Source organism: Oncorhynchus mykiss, chromosome 10 (assembly GCF_057628025.1).
Source record: "Oncorhynchus mykiss isolate SJ-2025 chromosome 10, ASM5762802v1, whole genome shotgun sequence".
Taxonomy (NCBI): Eukaryota; Metazoa; Chordata; class Actinopteri; order Salmoniformes; family Salmonidae; genus Oncorhynchus; species Oncorhynchus mykiss.
The window spans coordinates 29,557,338-29,565,638 of NC_143031.1; the positions used below are offsets into that span (position 1 = coordinate 29,557,338).

Genomic DNA, 8,301 nt, shown 5'->3' on the forward strand with positions numbered 1-8,301 from the left:
TGCATCAGAATGAAAAATCGGTGAATTACAGGCGCATCAGAATAAAAACAGTGCATTACAGGCGCCTCAGTACGAAAACAGTGAATCACAGGCCTATTTGAAATTAAAACGGTGCATCACAGGCAGAGTAAAATGAAAATGGTGCATCACAGGCGCATCAGAATGAAAACAGTGCATCACATGTAGTACATGTACCGAGTCGCCATCACAGCCGCATTCAAATGAAAACAGTGCATCAGAATGAAAAATCGGTGCATCACAGGCCATCAGAATAAAAGCAGTGGATCACAGGCGCCTCAGTACGAAAACAGTGCATCACAGGCACCTCAGTATGAAAATAGTGCACCACAGGCACCTCAGTACATGTACTATATGAGAACAAGAGTATTTGCAGAGTTGCTATTTAACACAAGTGGAAGTCCTTCTAAGACTAGGTATGCAATTTTCTTGACAAAGTTGCCAATAATCTGACTATTACTCAATCATGTCAAACAAAGGAACAACATTACGGCTCTCATCAGCACCATAAACACTTTGAAGGACAAAAGGCTTATAAAATGACAGATCATTAACTTTGACAACAAATGTGTCATCAACACCATCAAACACAGTGAATGCATGGTAATGTTCACATAAATTATCAGTATGCAACTTGTATAGCAATAGGTATACAATATTGTCAACCACAATGATCTTAGTTATTTTACAAAAGACTGGCATTACATGCTCCATCTTTGTAACGATGTACGCTGAGAGTTGGGAAGTAAGTTCAGGGTTTGTGTTAATAAAATAATGGGAACATAGTACAAAACAAGAACCTCAAACAACACACAGAAATGAAACAGAAACAAAAACAATGACGCCTGGGGAAGGAACCAAAGGGAGTGACATATATAGGGCAGCTAATCAATGAAGTGATGGAGTCCAGATGAGTCTGATGACGCCCAGGTGCGTGTAACGATGGTGACAGGGGTATGCCATAACGAGCAGCATGGTGATCTAGAGGCCGGAGAGGGAGCACACGTGACAATCTTACTGCAAACTAACAGTCCCTCTCTGTACTCCGTAACATCCATCTTACCCCAGCTGGTAGAGTAAATGGCTTTCTGCAAAGTGACCTGAAGTGACGCTGCCAACTCATCACCACCAGTAAAATCACTCAGGGAAATGCTTTCATCAGTCCATACTCAGTATGTCACAATGGTGATGTCTCCCAGTGATGGCCTATAGCAAATTTGTGTTTTTTTGCAAGGGACTTAGCAATGTTCTTGAAGTTTTTGAGGGTGTTAAAGAGTAGGTGCTTTGCCTCAAACCTCATTCTCCACATATGTAATAAAGGCCTGATTTGTCTTCTGCATGCTTGGTAATGTATCATAAAGTGATGTTTGGGTATCACTGTTTGAAAAGTATGATGTTCAATTATCAAACGCTTCAGATACATGCCTGGCTAAGAAAAGGGGAAAAAACATTGTTGACTATTTCCAGTAAGATGAGCAGCAAATTCCAGTTCTCATTTCCTGGTGGAACAATATCACCCAAAATCAAGGGAACGTTTCTCACAAGACACAGAGTTTGAATAGAATTAAGTGCTATGCTATTTCCACTGTTCTCTAGGTTGGACGGTTTTTGCGCTCCAAGTACCCATAGTCAAACGAGTAGATTCTAGAGAGAAGCGAAAGGACGTTTTCAGAGTCATATTCAAACAATTTTAACTCAAACTGAGCCACCCCTTCAAGACTGTCATGCATTGTGTCCACAGAAAACTTACTACAGACATGGAAGTGCTGCAAACTGTTTAGTTTAGAATTTCTTTCTACCATACACAGATGGGAGCTGTGAGTCTGACTGCAACGGATTCAAATGCATTTCAAATTGATCTTAGGGTCATCCTCACTGTAAACCATTTGAGCATTAGACTTTTCTATCAAACAGACAGTTCATCAAACGCACACAGACCACTAGTTGTTTGGCAGGGAACAAGCCTCTTGTCCACCACGATGTAGTATTTGTCAACCTTGCTCTGTCTTCTTCCGACGGCAAGGAGGTATGGCTGTCGACCATGGCTCCCATCAATATGGTCTTCAATGCAGCAGCATGACTGTAACACAAAGGGTCTTTTTAAGTCACTCTCCACATGTTAAGACAAATAGACAAGACAAAAAGTAACTATCATCTTACCTTATGAAAGTGCACTGGTCTGCCCACAGCATCACTGGCACCGATTTTGGTCTTCTTCCCTCCTGCTGGTGGTGGGAGGAGATGAAGCAGCAGGGAGGACATGTCATTGTCCCAGTCTGAGGGCAAGAAAAGGCAAACACCCCAAATCACATAAAACAATATTGCTGAGTTTGAAACATTGCGCTACCCAGGAGAGAATCCACTTCCTGGTTTCGCTGTCATTCTCTGGCAGTTGTTTTGTAGACTTCAGGAGGCAATGCAAATTGGTGGTCGTAGTCAGGGATGACTTCAGGCTTCAATACAGTGTCCCACTTTTCAAGGAGCTTAGAGGATGGTTTCATCATCAAACATCAGCAAAAAGTCCTGATTCACCTGAAACAAAGTGGATCAATTCAACTTCATGACCAACACAAAATGTGACCCAATTCAGGAAACTAGGCATATGTCGCAAGTCACGACTTCACAGGAGAGACGTTTGAACATTTTAACAAATTCAACTAAATGTGTTTTTTGGCAGAAATGCCTTCTCGAACATGTGAACTTTCATGTGCCTTAATAACAAACTTGTATGCCATCTGTAAATACAAATAAAGTTGTTAAATTATGAGCCTAGTAGGTTTAGCCAAAGAAAAATTTGCAAAAGAAAAAGTCAGGAACCTTCCCTATAGCCATGATTGGCTGAGATAATGAGAGGGCTGGACATCATGTTCTTAATCAGACAAATAGCCTATAGTTCTGATTCCAAGACATACTAATCACTCACCAATCCTTTGATGTCCAGAAACCTGGGAAAGACTGAGGACATCTGTGCTTCTGTCTGGACTATAAACTAGCTCCTGGAGATACTGGAACAACTCCATCTTCTGATAAATTTGTTTTTCATCGGCCGAGTGGATATGGCCTCCTTGCAAGCATCACTAACAAGCTGGTGGTCCAGGTCAGTCTTCCTCCTATGGGTTGGGCCTCCCGACTGGGTTGAAATACTCTTATTGATGCGTTGACTTGAGGTCTTCCTTGATACCGTCTTCAGGCGATAATTCAGATATCCTTTGCCCATGTCAGGATCATAGAAGTGTTCCTTAGATGTGTGAAAAGGTGCCCAACATGGTAGTAGAATGGTTATTATTATTTTTGAGCTGATTCTATGACTGTTTGATGCCCCTTTCAGTCCACAGAACAAGTGTCAAAATATTAAAGCACTTACATAGCCTTTGGTGGAATAAGGATCTCTCAACAAAGGAAAGAGGGTCACAATTCCAAGAGTATAACGTTCTCTCTGTTGACAAAAACAGGAAAGCATACACACACAAAATACGTCTTGCCTACTAGTCAAGGCATCTCGGACCATCTATTAAGACAAGATAAAATTTGTACAATTTACGGTTGGTTTATGCTGTCAGAATGTCCATGAAGAGCAAACACAGAAATTGTATTTTCAACATCCAATATCAGTTATCATTATACCTATTTTGCTGCTGCAGAGTTGATGGCCTTATCTCCTAAGGTTGGTGCAGAGCTTTTTAGAAGCTTTCTGGAGATCTCAGGTCTAAATCACTTGACGACTGGGATAATGTGTCTGTGAACGAACTAGGTGTTGAACAGCCTGCAGGAAAAACGTCTGAGCACAAACAATGGACCAAAGCAATCAATCTATACATTCATATTATTTTATATCATCATGCGAGACAGTAGAAAAATACATTCATCAAGATCTTTGATTGTGAGGCACAGGTCTGGATTGGCCTCAATCAGGTCCAGCAGGATACCCTCCTCCATTTGTATTTATGCTGCAGAGGGCAGTCCAAACCTATTTTGGAGTGCAAAAAACAGAGTAATCAGAGTACAAAGAGATAAGCCACCGAGGGTGAACATAATCAGCCTGACCCAAATCAAGCCCAAGGGTTCAATTCAGAAAATACTTCAGTTCATATATTCATCTTGATTGATGAAATCTCCATAAGAGAACCCAGTCTGCAACTTCATGAACTTCTTACATTTTTGCTATTGGACTGTCACCAACATGTTAAACTGCACTCCTGCAAAATGCAATTACACACAATGTCATATTTAAGTTAAATTAGGCGGCAAACATTTTATGGTGTAGCTGTAAATGCCTCCTTATACCCTTTCCCCGTTGTCTTGTGGATCAACCATTTGTTCCAAATGTAACTTTAATGATGTAACAGGTGCCTGCCTGCCTGCAGATCTGGGCTTGGCTACAAACAGTTACCTCCACCACTCAAATCTATAAGAAAGAAACTGGCCAATACATTTCAAGCTGTATTGGATTGAACGCAATGTCTGATTAATAACAAGCACACACCATAGACATGCTAATCTAAATGACCGAGGACAACCCTATCACATCTGGCCACGTCCAATAGTTAGCTAACATTAGTGACTAGTTATAAGATGATGAGGTAGGTGTTGTAGCTAGCAATATATCTAGTTAGTTATCTAACAAATTGTTTTCCAGACAAACATTGGTTATATACATTTTGAAGAACAAATTAGTAGATATTAGCCATGTTGTTACCTTCACTTCCTGGCTAGTTACATGCTGCACAAAATTAGGCTAAAACTGATTACACTAGGTCACACCCCAATTAACACCTTGTACCTGCTGCACCACTAACGTTAATGTTAGTTGGCTTCGTTAAGTCAACACGAACATGGTTGAAATCAACTAACGGTACAGCCTGACTCTGATCTTTTGGATTTCGATTAGTTTTCTCAAATCAAATAGTTTGCTAATTTTAGCAAACTAATGAAGTTGCGACAAAGTTTCCGCTAACATTTAGCTAGAAAGCTAATTAATCTAGCGCTAATGTTAACTAACCACGTTAGCTAGCTAGCAACCTTCTAAATCTAAACTTCACAGATGTAGCTATATCTACAAACAAAGATCTCGACCATTCACTTAGCCGATATAGGAAGTTTGGCCACCAGCTAACTTATACAATCTTTTTTACATATTACTTACCTTCACAATTCCAGCTGCCCCTTGCATCGTCAGCAATTAGATGAAAAGTAAGTTTCAAGTTAAAACTGTAAGCTCAATCAACACTGCTCAGTGCCACCGCCCAACCTCTGTATAGTAACTCTCACCTGGGAGTTATATTAGCACAGAGGGTGTAAAACAACTCTTAAATCAACACAGAATCTTACCATGTGTATACATCGCTCCGCCATTTCCTGGTTGATAAGATTTGCATGGTTTGCTTAATTTCATTTTGTGAGAAAACAAGCGATGTATAGTGTAGAGAATCATTGTACAATCTAAATCGCTGTTAAATATCTTTTAAACAGCCTAAATTATAGTATTTTCAGTTGTTTGAAGCGTGTGTATAAAATGTAAAATAAAAAGATGACCAAACTAAACTTAAAGACATAAACTGGAATTTTGGCCACTACCAAGTATTTTTTTAAACCTCCCACTTTGGGCTGGATGCGCCAATGAGTAGTTCATATATACATAATCTACGAGCAGAATTATTGTTTTACCTCTAATAGCCGTAAAATCTCTAGATTGAAAGTGACTGTTTTTCTGGAAGCTGTGCTGCACCATTTCCCCTAAATTTCTCGAGTTCTCGCCAGTCAGCTTCAGAGTATGCCATTTTCAGGGATCGCTTTTGGCTCGTGAGCGCTACTTTCAGAACTACTGGCTAAAAAGTATACGAGTGGTGCAGTGGTCTAATGCACTGAACCACTAGAGAGTCTGGGTTCGAGTACAGGGTCTGTCGCACCCAGCCGTGACCGGGAGACTCATGGTGGCGCACAATTGGCCCAGCATCGTCCGGGTTATGCCGGCAGGGATGTCCTTGTCTCATTGGCCACCATGTGGCGGGCTGGGTGAAGTGTACGCTGACACAGTCACCAGGTGTACGCCGTTTCCTCCGACACATTAGTGTGGCTAGCTTCCAGCTTAAGTGGGCATTGTGTCAAGAAGCAGTGGGTTTTGTTTCGGAGGACGCACGGCTCTCGTCCTTCGCCTCTCCCGAGTCCGTACGGGAGTTGCAGCAATGAGACAAGACTAACTACCAATTGGATACCACAAAATTGGGGAGAAGGGGTAAAACATATATAAATAAATACAAAAGTACAGGGGAATCACTTTAAGAATGGGAACCATTGTCACGAATATTACCGAAGGTGACTCCCCTTCTTGTCCGGGTGGCGCTCGGCGGTCGTCGTCGCCGGTCTACTAGCTGCCACCGATCCTTTGTTCTGTGTTCGTTTGTTTTTGTCTAATTGGTTTCACCTGTTTCTTGTTTGGTTATTAGGGTGGGGTTATATAAGTTCGTTCAGCCCGCTTCTGTTTGTGCGGGCTTGTTCGTATGTATGTGTCCGAGTGGTTTGTGTTTGCTTTTCGGGTTTCTCGCTGTCCTTTATTTTTTCACATTATTTGTTCCTGTGATGTATTTCTGGACATTTAAGCGTGTTTTTCCCGTATCCTTTTGCTCTCTGCGCCTGACTCCACACCTATACACTCATTGAGCGTTACAACCATAGAAATAGCGCACATAGGGTTCTATTTTTGGCTAGCGGTAAGGAGGCGCAAGTGTCAAACACACGTCAGTTTGCAATTTAAGGGTATAAATCAAATCAAATCTAATTTTATTTGTCACATGCACCGAATACAACAGGTGTAGACGACTCCGTTTTGCCACGACTACATATAGCTCCTACCGTCCTATAGGCAGAAACAGAAACAGGATGTACCCGTGACTAGAACCATTCAACGCTGGTCTGACCTATCGGAATCCACGCTTCAAGACACATGGACTGGGAAATGTTCTGGGCAGCCTCAGAAAATAACATTGATTTATACTGACTCGGTGAGTGAGTTTATAAGGATGTGCACATGGCTGGATATAAACAGTGTAGTTATTCCCTCCGAAAGGCAATCAAACAAGCAAAATGTTGGTATAGAGACAAAGTGGAGTCACAATTCAATGGCGCAGACATGAGACGTATGTGGCAGGGTCTACAGGCAATTCAGGACTACAAAAAGAAAAACAGCCATGTCACGATCACCGACGTCTTGCTTCCGGACAAACTAAACACCTTCTTTGCCCGCTTTGAGGATAATACAGTGCCACTGAAATGGCCTGCTATCAAGGACTGCGGGTCCCCTACTCTCCTTCTCCGTGGCCGACGCGCGTAAGACGTTTAAACGTGTTAACCCTCGCAAGGCTCCTGACTCAGATGGCATCCCTAGCCGCGTCCTCAGAGCATGCGCAGACCAGCTAGCTGGTGTGTTTACGGACATATTCAATCTCTCCCTATCCCAGTCTGCTGTCCCCACATGCTTCAAGATGGCCACCATTGTTCCTGGACCCAAGATGGCAAAGATAACTGAACTAAATGACTTAGCAGTCATTTTGTCATCATGAAGTGCTTTGAGGCTAGTCATGGATCATATCACCACCACCTTACCTGCCACCCTAGATCCACTTCAATTTGCATACCGCCCCAACAGGTCCACAGACGACGCAATCGCCATCACACTGGACACTGCCCTATCCCATTTGGACATGAGGACTTTCTAACGGGCCACCACCAGGTGGTTAAGGTAGGAAACAACATCTCCACCCCGCTGATCCTCAACACTGTGACCTGACAAGAGTGAGTTCTCAGCCCTCTCCTGTACTCCCTGTTCACCCATGACTGCGTGGCCATGCACGCCTCCAACTCAATCATGAAATTTGCAGACGACACTATGGTGGTAGGCCTGATTAACAACGATGATGAGACAGCCTCCAGGGAGGAGTTGAGGGCACTCGGAGTGTGGTGTCAAGAAAATAACCTCTCACTCAACGTCAACAAAACAAAGGAGATGATCGTGGCTTCAGGAAACAGCAGAGGGAGCTGCCTACATGCCTACATACAGACTCAAATCATTGGCCACTTTAATAAATGGATCACTAGTCACTGTAAATAATGCCACTTTAATAATGTTTATATGTATATATATTTCATTACTCATCTCATATGTATATATTGTATCTTACACTTTCTATTGCATCTTGCCTATGCCGCTCGGCCATCGCTCATCCTATTTATATGTACATATTCTTATTCCATCCCTTTAGATTTGTGTGTATGAGGTAGTTGTTGTGG

The 8,301-nt window shown here is 42.2% G+C and overlaps 1 pseudogene; it reads right to left on the minus strand.

Annotated features, from left to right (window-relative positions):
* Positions 1 to 1,610: 1,610 nt before the first annotated feature.
* LOC149979983 (uncharacterized) lies at positions 1,611 to 5,188 on the minus strand (annotated as a pseudogene).
* Between the last annotated feature and the right edge of the window lie 3,113 nt (positions 5,189 to 8,301).